Source organism: Pogoniulus pusillus, chromosome 32 (assembly GCF_015220805.1).
Source record: "Pogoniulus pusillus isolate bPogPus1 chromosome 32, bPogPus1.pri, whole genome shotgun sequence".
Taxonomy (NCBI): Eukaryota; Metazoa; Chordata; class Aves; order Piciformes; family Lybiidae; genus Pogoniulus; species Pogoniulus pusillus.
The window spans coordinates 7,718,807-7,732,764 of NC_087295.1; positions in this window are offsets into that span (position 1 = coordinate 7,718,807).

Sequence of the window (13,958 nt, forward strand, 5' to 3'; positions counted from 1 at the left end):
GGTACAAGAAAAACATACTGGATTCTGTATTCATAGAACAGTACATAATGTTTAGATTTGCCCACCTTGGTGAAGCTGATAAGCTCAGATCAGGAAGGTTTGATGTGAGTACTATGGTGTGCTAGTTTGAAGCAAGCTAGAATGTTTTGGTAAAAGAACTAGATAACAGGCAGTGAAATGAAAAACAATTGATGTCAAAAGTGTGGGAGGGGTGGGGTAACCCCCAAACCATCACATATGGAAAGGAGCACACTGGACAATGGGACAGGATGAGAATTTGAAAACTAGAAAGTAACATGTTGGGTTACTCAAGTCAAAAACAAACAAATGGTAGTTACCAACTCCAAGTACAGTAATGAAGGACTAAATTTCATTTAAAAACAAAACAAACAAAAAAACATGCTGCTGTCTGTTGATAATTGATCATTTCAAGTCTGCAGTTTCAAAATATTTAAGAGAGCTTTGCCCTTGTCCTGGCAAAAATCAGGTTTTTACTTTGTTAGTGTATATCTCACAGTGATTTATTGCATTGCAATTGCTGTAGCTTGGCATGTATGTAGCTGAAGGCCATGTTTAGAATTGTAGTGTTTAAATGTTTTTGTTTTAAATAATTGTGTTAAAACCATTTAGTGCTAGTTGGCCTTCGTGCCTTTCAGTTGTTCATCTGAGATTTCCTGGTAAAAGAATGGTAGATAAACAAAATGAAACAAAATGAAGGAAAACAACAAAAGAGAAAGAGAAGGGGGCGGAGGGGGGAAGCCAAGCACCAGCCAAGTTTTCATACTGGCATTCCTTTCTAAGTTCTCATCATCTTCAGACATCCCCTCAAGCCCTGCCATGGTATTGTTGATTTTGTATTATGAGAACAAGGCAAGTGCCTGGAGGTGCTGCAGATACTGTAACTGGATTAAGGAATCCTGCAAATTGTGGCAGCATTTTTCATTAAAATTCTTTTAATTGCCACATGGATCATGCCAAGAAACTATTGCAAAATATGGGTAGTTTGATTTGTTTTGTCTCTCCAGGGTATGTTGTAAAATGGGATTCTTACCTTCAAAAAAGAGGAACTGTCACAGATAGAATAACCCAGGATGCTTTCAGTGCTAGCGGTGGTTTTGCTAGGTCAAGAAAAATGGATACCCGGCCCTTAAAACAGTCTCTTGCATTTTACAGACAGAGAGGATTCTTACTTGTCAGTTCCCTTCTGCAGAGGCCCCTTCTTGGAATTCTTGCCATAGAAAGATACAGCCATCTCCTAGGTGCCCTATGTTTCACTGTCTCACTTTATAAGAAAAATCAAATAGATTACACTTTGAAGAGGAGGGAGCCTCCACCCTGAACAGGAGACTGAAGAAATACGCATATCAGCAGGGAGACAGCTGAGATTTCCCAGAAACCAAACCCTATATATGTCTCCTCCTCCACTATATTGCGGTGGACAAATACAGCTGGAAAGCTGAGGTATTTTCTAAATTGCATCTTTAAAACTTTTATTGTTCAAAACAAGACTTCATGGAGACATCTGCCTCTCTTACCATTTGATGACTCATACCTCTGTGTTGGTTTTTCTTTTTCAGTGTGAGAATTCTGATTTATCAAGACTTTTGACCCTGTTGCAGAACATTCAAAATGCCAGGGATGTAAATTTAAAGATTATTTTGCCAGTGTTTTGTCATTTAGCCGTAGGTTGGGTCCTGTTAAAAGGTTTTAAATGCTTCCCATCTGCTGTGGCACAGCAGAGGAAAACAGAACCATATCTGGAATATAAAGTGCGGTTGCGGTCAGAAAAGTGACTATGAGAAAATGGCATGTTCTTAGTCAACAGATCTGTTCCCTATGTGCATTACCACTTTCATATGCACGTTTCACTTGTGAGAGTAAGTCTGTCATTACTCTTCTATCTTCCTGCCAGTGGAGCGCCAGTGGGACTATGGGAAGCAAACTGCATGCTATCCTGTCTCTCCCATCACAAATGGAGTTGTGAGTGAAACCCCAGTTGCAAAATCTTTGTTAGTGGTGATGGAGAGGATGCGTGAGCCATCCGAACTTCCAGAGCCATGGCTGACAGCGTAATGCTGGTTAACCTTGCTTCCGTCTCCGTTCCCCCTCACATGCCTAAAAAGAAACAAACCAAAACAAACCCCAGCCCAAACCCAAGCACATGTACCATCCTTTGGTTTCAAACTGAATAAATTTGATCTGGAACTCGTTGAGAAACAGTAAACACGAAACCCTACTATGACATATTTACGGAGTGATATATTCAGAAGATGACCACACTTAAGTAAAGTAAGTTCAAAGACCAGTAATCAAAAACAAATATAGCCAGTCCATCTTCAAAGGGAAAAAACAGATAACTGGAGCTGGCATTTCTCGGGTTGGGTGGACACTGATGTACGAATGGTAGCAAAGAGATCATAAGTTGGTATGACTGACTGTGAGGTAGGGACATTAACATTACAAGAACAAAATCCTGGCAAGAACATAAAGCCTGAAGCAATATTTATCTGTTGGTTTTCATTGTTCGTGTTAGTCCTGTCCTAGGAAAAATAAGCAAAGAGCCTCTCCTCTTTGCTCCTCCTTGGTCTTCTTTAAGAGTTTGTAGCACAGTAGTGAAAGAATCATAGTGCCATTATTCAGCTCTTTCCACTGCTGTAAACGACCAACCCAGCTGAGACTGCAAACTTGTATTTCATGAGACATTTTTCTCTCTGCTCACTTCCAAACCACTGTCTCAGCAGGTAGGGTAAATGGGTGCATGTTTCTGTAATCCCAAAGGTAAGTAGATGTGGTCTGTTCTGGGCTGTCTGCAATTAGTGTTGGGTAAATCATAGAATCATAGAATCATAGAATCATAGAATCAACCAGGTTGGAAGAGACCTCCAAGATCATCCAGTCCAACCTATCACCCAGCCCTAGCCAGTCAACTAGACCATGGCACTGAGTGCCTCATCCAGTCTTTTCTTGAAGACCCCCAGGGACGGTGCCTCCACCACCTCCCTGGGCAGCCCATTCCAATGGGAAATCACTCTCTCTGTGAAAAACTTCTTCCTAACATCCAGCCTATACCTACCCTGGCACAACTTGAGACTGTGTCCCCTTGTTCTATTGCTGGTTACCTGGGAGAAGAGGCCAACCCCCACCTGGCTACAATGTCCCTTCAGGTAGTTGTAGACAGTAATAAGATCACCCCTGAGCCTCCTCTTCTCCAGGCTAAACAGGCCCAGTTCTCTCAACCTCTCCTCATAGGATTTGTGTTCCAGGCCCCTCACCAGCTTCGTTGCCCTTCTCTGGACATGTTCCAGTACCTCAACATCTTTCTTGAATTGAGGGGCCCAGAACTGGACACAGTACTCAAGGTGTGGCCTGACCAGTGCTGAGTACAGGGGAAGAATAACCTCCCTTGTCCTGCTGGCCCTTGCGTTCTTGTGAGCTGTATCAAAGATGACGTGTAGGAAGGTGAAAATTATATCTCTGGAACTTTCCAAGTGAATTTCCACATGTGGAAAAGCTAAAGAAGCTGTAAATTGGAGAAACTTACATTCACTTAAGCCCTTTTAAACATTCATCTAAAACCATTTTTACATCCTATTAGGTGATAAAATTTGAAAGCCTCTTTCCTCTGCTGACATGCTACTGGTTTATCAGCTAGTGTAATTTTGAAGTGGGTGGGAAAGGAGGAAGAGGCCAGCTAGCAATTTTGATTAATAACTGTCATCTTTCTTGCTTTAGAAAGTATTACTCTTAAGCTGCCATGTGCTCTTTCCTACAATATTTCACTTGCACTTGTTCTGTTTTCTTCCTGGGATGGGAGTCTCAGTGGAAAGTACTATGTCATGTAAATAATACACACATGACAGTCTATTATTTTGTATGGTTATTAATCCCTGTGGAATTAAGAGCTTTCTGGTTTGCCTTAATGTAAAATCCGTAAGCAAGTTCCCATACAGAAAAACCTTCAAACTTATATTTCATAAACCTTAGAAGAATTCTTCCTTGTGGTTGTCTGAGAAATATTGAGCATCTTAAAAAACCTGTTGTGAGCACCTTAAAAACCTGTTGATAAACTTTGTGCTGCAGATCAGGATTCAAGCTTAGCTTTTTAGCTCTGTGTACAGTAGTCACAGATATTTTAAAACTCCTTAAACCCTTGGTGTTTCTGAATTTGGTGGGTGTTAATGAAGGCTTGAAGAAATCAGTTCTAACTGGAGATGGCACTGAAACAGTTGTCCCTCTCAGGAACAGGGAAATATCAAGGCAGGGAATTGGAATCAAGTCATCAGAGTACACAAGAGGTGTACCCAAGGCCTCATGTCTGTACAGAAGTAGTGACTAATTCCTGCCTCCTTTACCATGTACTCTTGCTAAATTCTTCACAAAGCTGCTAAGTTAGAAATGTTTATGTGTATGCACAGTCAGAGTTTATCTAGACCTGGGATTTTCCTAAAGTCTGAGTCCCACATGTTTTACTGTGTAAGTACAAAATGAGATTTTCAAAGAATTGCAAGTAAGTAAAAGCAAAATAAAATGGCAGTGAGGAAAGCACTTTGCAATGGACTGTTTCTACCCTAGGTTTCAACTTTCTGGCTGCTTCTAGAAGATCTTGCTGTTCTCAAATGGAAAAGAGCTTTTCTTTCTCTTTCCTAGGGTGGAATTTTCCTCTTTCTCTCTATTTTTTTACAATGGCTGAAGTGTTCAGGAAAAAAAATAAATTAAAAGTAATCATCTGCAGCCAGAGGCTCAGAAAATATATTCCTAAGTGATAGCTGTCTGAGAAATCTATCATTGTCTGAAAGCAGGGGCTGTGCTATTGACTTTTGTTATCATTTCTGAAGTAGTGCTGTTTTTTCTGCAGGATTTTTAGTTTAAGGATCGTAAGATTAGTAAGAACTATTATTTCATAAACTCAACACTATCCCCCTGCAAGAAATAGGAAAGCTAAATGAGAAGTCTGTAAAGGAGAAAATGGGAAAAAACCTTAAACATCCCACTTAATGGTGTTCAAAGAACTGAAATGTCTGGATTAAAGTTGAACAGGGAGAACCAGTAAATATGCATGGCGTGGAAAATTTGTACTTCAAGTACATGTGATGTCCCCTAACTTCTTAATTCTATTGTAAGGAAGCAGGTGATTGTGAGGAGGCCTGGAGGCCCCTCTGTCTCTCCTCTCACGCAGCCTGAAGCCCTAGGATCCCAGCTGCTATGGAGGAGCAGATGAAGTGGTACAAAACCTGGGGTAGTCCATCTTGAGCTCAGCAGCTTCGTTTTGTTAATTCCAGAGAAGCAGTTCATTTAGAGAGTGAAACAGGCATCAGAGATTCACAACAGCTCTCCTGTTCCCCCTAGGCTATCCATGAAACAGTGGCAGCTTCTCTAGCCACTTTGTCCTGCATCTGACATAAAGGTAATCCAGATCAGGGTCACTGTAGCATCAGGCCTTGACAGAGTACCCTGAATTTATTTAGCAGTCTCTTCAATACTATATCTACACAATGCTGAACACAGCTCAAAAAGATAAAGTGGGAAGCTGAGAACCAAACATGTGGTCAAGGCTGATAACCAGGGGACAAACCCTTGAGTACAAGCAACATCCCAGAAATAGAAGAGGAAAAGCCATCTCCAAGCTGCTGACAGTGGTCTTTGTAAACTCTGGACTTTGCATCCCTGAGTTTCACAAAGATCATACAACAGCCAACACCACAGTAAATCTTAAAGGCCATATAAATGTGTGGTTTACCTCCCAAGGTCTCTCCCCTAGTCTTATTATCACCAACAATGGGACCAGTGTTATAAAAAGAGTCAGTGTTGGCTAAGCCACATGAATGCCATTAAGAAAAATATCTCCCTCCCTGGACTACAACCTAAAAGGTTTGAAAGATTTAACTTTTTTTATTTGTTTTCATTAAAATAGTGTTAAAATTCTACATGGCCTTTATGATAGCAGTAGCTTCTATGTCATAACATGCAAGTCATTAGCTGTGAACAAACAAAAAGATTCAAAATAGAAGATGTCAGTCAGGCATTTAAATGACTTCTTTTTTTGTTCTTTGTTTTCACACTTTAACCTCTCTGATGAAGAGGAAGATGGTGTTGAAAATACTGGTGTAACTCCTGCTCTGATGTAAGCGTACATGCCCTGCCCGTGGACACGTATTCACATTTTTATTGGCAGAAACAGCATGAATTCTGCATTGACCTTCTGGAATTTTGCAATTTTCTTCCTCTTAGCAGCATGAGATCTTCAGGAAAGCCCCACTGGGGAATATTTTTCCCCGTTCTTCCCTCCTTTTTCAACTTCTGACACCATCTGGTAAATTGGATTTCGATATTTTTGCATAGCCACTCCTCTCATGCTCTCGCTTCATACTCTCCATTTTTTCATTCCAACATTCCCGTGCTCTATGCTCTCCAGTGCTCATGCAAGCAGACTGGAATTATTCTTTTTTTTTTTATTGGGTTACTAAGCACACCACTGAGGATGTTTACCAAGGAAGGAAAGCCTGACATGAACCTAATAGATGAATAGAGAACTGGTCCCAGATTTTTTAAGAGAGTCTGGAGGGATTTATATTCTAGAATTTCATCTCTGGTGAACAATGCACTGAGCTTTAATTGATTCCTGCACAGTGTCTTTGACTGATGAAAGGGACACTTCCCAAAGAAAAGCGGCCATCAAAAGGTTCACATATGTATGCGCAAACAGCCTTGGAACGAGTGCAGCGAGACTTCAGATCCTGCCCCAATTCCATGTTGAACTTCAATTAACTGTTTCCCCAAATCCTCTCTCCCATGATAATCATGACATCAGTCAGCTACACCCTGATTAATATTCCTTACCTCAAACTGCATCTGAAACAGGTTTTGAGGGAAAAACTCCAGTTTCATTCTCAAGTAATATTGAAATCCTTTATGGGTGAGTTAAAACAAATTCACAGAAAGCTAATTTTTAGGGTTGCAGTGGATACCTTCTTATTGAACTAGAGACAAAGGAACTGGCATTTATTGACACCTAAATTGCTGTAGATGAAAGGCAAAGGCTTAATAAATGTGTTTCATCTCTGCTCTGTTACTGCTGGGTATCCTTAAGACTGCAATCTGAGTAACATGTATTACAGCATCTTCTGATCCACCCCCTCACTCGTTTAGACTTCTGATTTTCACTTTCATTTGCTTACCCTTTTAAGGAGACAAGAATTAAGTGACTGGTATGTCAGTACCTGTCAGTCTTCAGATCTTTCCATTTTCTGCTCTCCCTCATCCTTGACCAGAAGAGTGGCAGGAAAGGTGATTTAAATCTTGGTCGTGTCCAGCCAGGCTTGGCAGGGAAATAGGTGTCTCAAAGATGGGGCTGTCTGTGCAGTTATCTGAATGTGATCAGTTGAGCTGGGTAACAAGCCCTGAAGGAAGGGCTAGCGAGGATTCAGCAAGAGGAGCAGGTGGTGTGGCCTCTGTCTTGCAAGGCTTTCAGACCTTGGTACCACACTGGACAAGCAGCAGGATGTGTCATCTCTGATGGATGAGACCCTGTCTCGGATGTCAGTGGCAGAATGGAAGGGAATCGAGTTAATGTAAGGGGAAAATCTTCAGGGTACAAAAGAGACACATCTGTAGGACACTTTTCATTGGTTCAAGCCATACGAGAAGGACTTTAAAGTATCTCTGAAAGCGATGCGAGTCCTAAGTGTTTCAAAGAACTCTTTTTTCCAGGATGTTCCCTTGCTGGTTTTGTCTTTGTGCGCAGATGTCTTTCTTTTAATTAATTTTCCTTTGCCCATGTGAAGGCTATTAACGTAATCAAGTACTTTTGCTCAGTAGTTCCGTGTACTTTGCTGTCACCAATAAAAATAGTAGAATTCAAAACAGATCAAATTCTTCAGGGTTATGTTTGTGTTTTTTTAGTTTTTTTTTTTTAAAGATAACATGCTTTTGATTTGAAGAATGAAACCCACATGCCAAGATGACGTCTTGAAAGCAGCTTGTGTAAGGTTTGGGATATGGGTCAGGTTGACAACTTGAGGAACTAGCGTAAGCTGTAAGCAGACGGTTTTCACCATGTTGATAGCTCAGTGCTCCTCAGTCAGTGGGAATCTAAAAGGTGGCAGCACATCCACTATGATTTATTCAGACCTTCTCTTGGTGGGAACATCGCCAAGAAACAAAACTATGTAGCAGGGTTATGGCCTTGTGATGGAGAGGTTGGCTGTGGCCAACCTCATGAAATTTAACAAGGCCAAGTGTAAGGTACTTCACCTGGGTTGGTGCAGTCCCAAGCACAAATCCATTTTTGCTGGGAGGCAAATGGCTGAGAGCAGCCCTGAGGAATAGGACCTGGGGGTCTTGCTTAATGAAAAGCTCAACGTGAGCCAGCAGTGTGCATGCAGCGCAGACAGCAACCATATACTGGGCTCCATTAAGAGCAGTGTGGCCAGCAGAGCAAGGGAGGGGATTCTCCCCCTTTGCTCTCATCAGACCCTCCCCCGAAATACTGTGTGCAGTTCTGGAGGCCCCAACACAAGAAGGACATTGAACTGTTGGAGCCAGTCTAGAGGAGGCCACAGAGATTCTCAGACAGCTGCAGCAGCTCTGCTATGAGGACAGGCTATGAGAGTTGGGGCTTTTTCAGCCTAGAGAAGAGAAGGCTTTGAGGAGACCTAGCAGTGGCCTTCCAGTATCTGAAGGGGGCCTACAGGAAAGCTGGGAAGGGTCTATTTACAAGGTCTTGTAATGACAGGATGAGGGGTAATGGGCTTAAATTGGCAGAGGGGAGATTCCAACTAGACGTTAGGAAGAAGCTCTTTCCAGTGAGGGTGGTGAAACACTGGCACAGGTTGCCCAAGGAGGTTGTGGCTGCTCCTTGCCTGGAGATGTTCAGTGCTAGGCTGGATGGGGCCTTGAGTGTCCCTGCCTATGGTGGAGGGTTGAAGTGGATGATCTTTGAGGTCTTTTTCAACCTAAACCATTCTATGCCCGGAGCTCTTTAATGTGTCATTTCCCAAACAAGTTGATTGTCTATCTTCATAGTAGTCTGTCAGTGGTTACCACTGGGCAGAATCACAGAACCACAGAATTAACCAGGTTGGAAAAGACATCTGAGATCATCCAGTCCAACCTATCACCTAACCCTTCTAATTAACTAAACCATGACACTAAGTGCCTCATCCAGCCCCCTTTTAAACTGACTCAAACTGATTCCTTACAGGCAGAAGGCTCTGCAACAGGTTCCGATTAGCACTTTGTGAATTTGTCTGCATCTTTACTTTTCACTTAGAATGAGTTTTCACACTTAAGGCTTTTACACTCCAGACAGGGGAAAGTTGTTGTTAGTTGTGAACCTGTGTTTCATCCTGATGAGCAGTTATTCACCCATCATCAGAATGGCTGCTGGACTTGGTGGAGTAGTATGTTGCTTTTTAGCCACGAATCTACTGTTCCTTTTGCTGCAGAAATGTGTTTCCCCACATGACTTTTTCAAACTTCCTGTCACTTCTAGTAACAACAAAATGGTGGTTGTTGGTTTTTTTTTTTTTCTCTCCTTCTTTTCTTTTTGGCAGTAGTCTTAATGGTTTGCCTTGTTTGTATGACATGAGGCATTTTGTACAGTGAAACATTTATATTTTTAAATACCACAAACTACCTCATTGCTCTATTTCCTAGTTTAACCATTGTACAAGTCACCTGTAAAGAAGAAGCTTCCTACCTGCAAGTGCCTTTTTTTTTTTAATGACTGATTGTACCAATTTTAAGATTCAGTTCTGAGTAACACTTGGAAATCTGTGTTCTGAATGCCTACAAGAAAGCAGCCTAAGTTTTAAAGAGACTAGTTAAGTAAAGATGGGTCATACTTGAGGTACCCAGTTCAAAGCATTCTCAGAGAAGCAGGGTTTTGGAAGGTATTGTCCCTTAGAAATTTTCCATCCTCTCCAAGTCAAGCATAAGACACAAGCTGCTTTGGAAAATTAAACCAATGTTTGCAGTTGCAGCTGGAAACAGACTTCCCAAGAAGTTCACAAAGAGCTGGTACTTGTGAAGTTTGTTTTGCTGCAGGATCAGGATGTTCTATCTCCTTATAAGCATCTGAATTTGGGGATTTTTTTTCCAAGTAAGTTATGAAGTCTTTTACCTTTTTTTTTTTTTCCCCCTTCATCTTTTTTTTCCCTTTTGGTTAACCTTTGTGTGAGACGACTGAGAAGCTAGATTGCATTTTATTACAAGAGAGAAAGAAAAGTACAATTCATAACATAGCTACTTTCAGAGTAGATATGTCTTCCTTATTGCTGAAGCCCTATTTTAATGTAGTGGAGTACTGTTTTATTCTGTGCAACATGATTTTATGGTGTTTATTCAATCCCTGTGTCTGCATGAGTTTGACGCTAATCAGCTGTAATTGCATAATTTACAGATGATTACTGAGAAAGCCTCTACTGGTCTAGCAAAGACCTTCTGCATTACTGGGCTCTGTAGTTTCAGGCCATCATTCTTGTGGTCCTTAGTCTTTCACAATCCCATCAGTTTGGCAAATGTCCAAAACATATTTAGTCATGAACTCATTACTGATACAACAGGCAACACAGTGCATGAAACATCATTCTGCCCACAGCATTCCTCAATAATATGTTCTGGAATGCTTATCTGAAATTCCATCTTGTTATTACTTTGGCACATTTAAATAAGTGGACGTGTCAACAAATAACCATCAGAAGCAACGAGCAGCCTTATGTTGAAGTTATGCTCCAGATTTCATTGTCCATGTGTGAAAAGTGCTCCATTCGTGGGAAATGAGAAATGTGGGGGGGGATGCATAATATTTTTTTTGTTAATATTTGACAGCAGTGAACGTGTTTGATGACTAAAGGAGGCAGTGATACCAATCTAACACAGTAGCATTATGGTAGCCAAGACCAATATCTTCTACCCTGTAGATCACCTGAGTCATTGTCTGATCTTATCCAAATTGCCTCTTGCCACCAAGAGAAACCTTTGACCCCAATTTGTGTGGAAAAACCAACAAGAATTTCAGACAGATGTTAAGAAGCGCTCGCAAAAAGCAAGTTTGTGCTGTCTCTGTGCTTCCTTGCATCCTTTTGTGAAGTATAGGAAACAGTTGCTACTTATGTGAGCGTTGCAGAACCTGCTTGCCTCATGGGAAGCTGCTGAAAGTGAGTGTCTGGAGTCAGGACCAGTAGTGCTTTCCAAATACATTGTTAAACAAGTAGAGGACTGAGAAGGGCTAATTTCTCTTTGGGGGAAAAGTGGCAGAAATGTGTATTGCAAACTGTGATCATGACATTTTTATGTGGCTTACAGATTTAAAGGTTTGGAGGAGATTAACAGCCTAAGATTTAAAGTGAGCCTTCACAGTATTTCATGCTATAGGAAGCAGCTATTGCAGTCACAGGATCTCTGTGTGTGGGAAGAGTGTGGGAAGGGGCATAACCAAGACCTTCTGAAAAGAGCAAGAAGAGCTCTTTCTTGGTTTTTCACATTTTTAAATAATAAAGTGTGGGTTTAGGGGTTTGGTTTTAAATCTGTGTAACAGTTCCTACTCTGGGCATGGGGAAAGGCATACAGAAGAGTTAAATGTGATATTGAGCATGCCTGTAGTGAAAGAGCAGGCATGAGTGGGTAGCAGATAAGGCAGAGGCAATGCTGCTGATTGTGTGCTGCAGTCTCATCAGTTCTAAGATAAATAAATAAAACAGGTACTCTGAGCTATTCCTCTTTTTCTGTCACTAGAAGTTATCTCCAAATGCAAAAACATGAGAAGTGGGAGCTATGCTGGTATAGCCAAATAGATGCCATTTCCTAAGAGATCCAGATACACCCTTGGGGGGGGAAAGGTGTAATAAAATATTTTATTGTTAGCACGGTGCTATTGCTACTCAAAAAGGCAACCACCTGCTTTGCCTTGAATTTTTAGTGTTTCTGAATTGCTGTACTTTCCTTACTTGGGACTTTGCTTCCAAGTGATACCAGTTTTGCTGCACTGCATCTCTATTTAGGGCTAGTCCACTGCTGAAAGGAAGATTGACATTTTCAGCTACGCTGGGTATTTCCCATTGTAACAGCCTACTGTTTCCATAGAAATCCTTCAAAGTGTTTTAATAGAATGTGAGTAAGGAAGGAGTTTTGTTGACACACTTCTTCTGCCAGGTTTTTAACAATCCGATTAATGTCTCCTCAATATTCACTACTTTTCTCTTCCTTTATTTTTTAAATAAACACCCAACAACAGCAGAAAATATAGATGCTGTTTCCACAGCACTTTCACTGTCCATTTCCAGTACCTTTGAATTCTTTCCTCCCAACCACCCCTCATCCTATCATCATTCTGTCCCTGAAAGCCCTTTTCTACATAAAATTAGCACTAGCAAATCTAGAGTGCTGACAGAAAGTCCTTTAATGAGACACTGAGCATTTTATGATTCATCAGAAACTCTCTGTGCCTTTGAATCAAGTTATTACTAAATGGTGGCTGCGTTATGGGCAGAGCAAGATGTAAGTAACCCATGCCACGCATTGTCAGAACTTTTGGAGCCCTCTGGAGATACCCACGTTGAGCTGAATACATTTTGTTTTAAGGGGGTGTTGATTTAAATGTTGGATGATTCACTGCCTCCTGCTGTCTCCTGCAGTGTGGGCATAATACTCGTACATTCGAATGCAGTGCTTTTTAATCGCTTTCACTTAATGTCCATCCTCCTCCTCTTTGCCACCACACGAAACCAGTTACCTTGTGAAATGTTTCAGCTACTCCTTTTCATACTCGCTCTTCATCAGCCTCTAAAGTTGTACTCCAGCCTTCCTAGGAGTCATGATTCTATCCTTCAGCATCTTTGTTATTCCTGCAAGATATATTAATACATATAGCTGTGTGAATCCTTCTCATGCCTCGCCTGCATTTACTCAGTTCACACACACCAGAAAAAAGGATTAGTTGTCAGTCTTTGTTAAGCATGAACAGAAATAGAGAATTCAGGCAATGAAACATATTAACTTGGTTTATAATTAAGTTTTCTGACATCTGGAAATAAGGTTTGGGTGAATCTGATGATGATCAATCGACTTTTTAAAGCAATCAGCTGACCTACTTGTTCACGACAGCCACGGAATTGTTATGAGTGACTTATAAGTGTTTGTTCATAAACCTGAAAGATAATTTGAGTTCTTCTAGAACAGTGAGTTGTTCCTCATTGTTTTGTTATTGGAAAGATTTCAAGCTAGAAACCTGCTAAACAGAAATTCCTTGATCTGCCAGGCCCTGCAATGTCCCTGACCAGTGAAACTAGAGGGGATTCCTCAACTAAGCAGGCATCTGTTTATCTTTCTTAAATGCTTCTCTCATTTCTGACTCGCTCCAATCACTGTGTGTTTTACACACCTTGAGATAAGTTTGTGGATGTCTCAGTGTAGGCACTCAGAGTCTGTTTAGATGTCTCAAGTCCTGGTTCATATCCCCCTGTGTTTTGCAAATGTCTCGGGTAAAAGGGTGCCTCTAAAATGGTCTTAGATGCCTGAACTTAAGCATCTGAGTCCCATTCCTTATTATGTTTTAGCTAGCACGAACCATCTCTCACTAAACACTTTACAAATTAGACAAATATGAAGCTCCTTCGATGCAGCTTCCAAGGACTTGTGGCAGGAATATACCTTTGGTACAAATCTAGCTCTGATCCTTCTACTTCTTTTTCGCTGGAGTGAATTAAGACCCTTTTTATAGCATGAGTGTCACTGGATCACAAATGCTTTGGATCCTGGACACTTCTTTGACTATCCCATATTATTTACAATGTTATCAGAATGAATTGGTGTAATTGTAACACAAGCCCTTCTGTCCATGAAGACTGGCTTCTGCCTATCAGTTGCTAAATTCTGTTCAGTATACATCAGAGACCAAAACTGCAGCTGACACACAGCGACCGTACGTGTCTCTGGAAAGACATGGCTTTAATGTCTTGCTG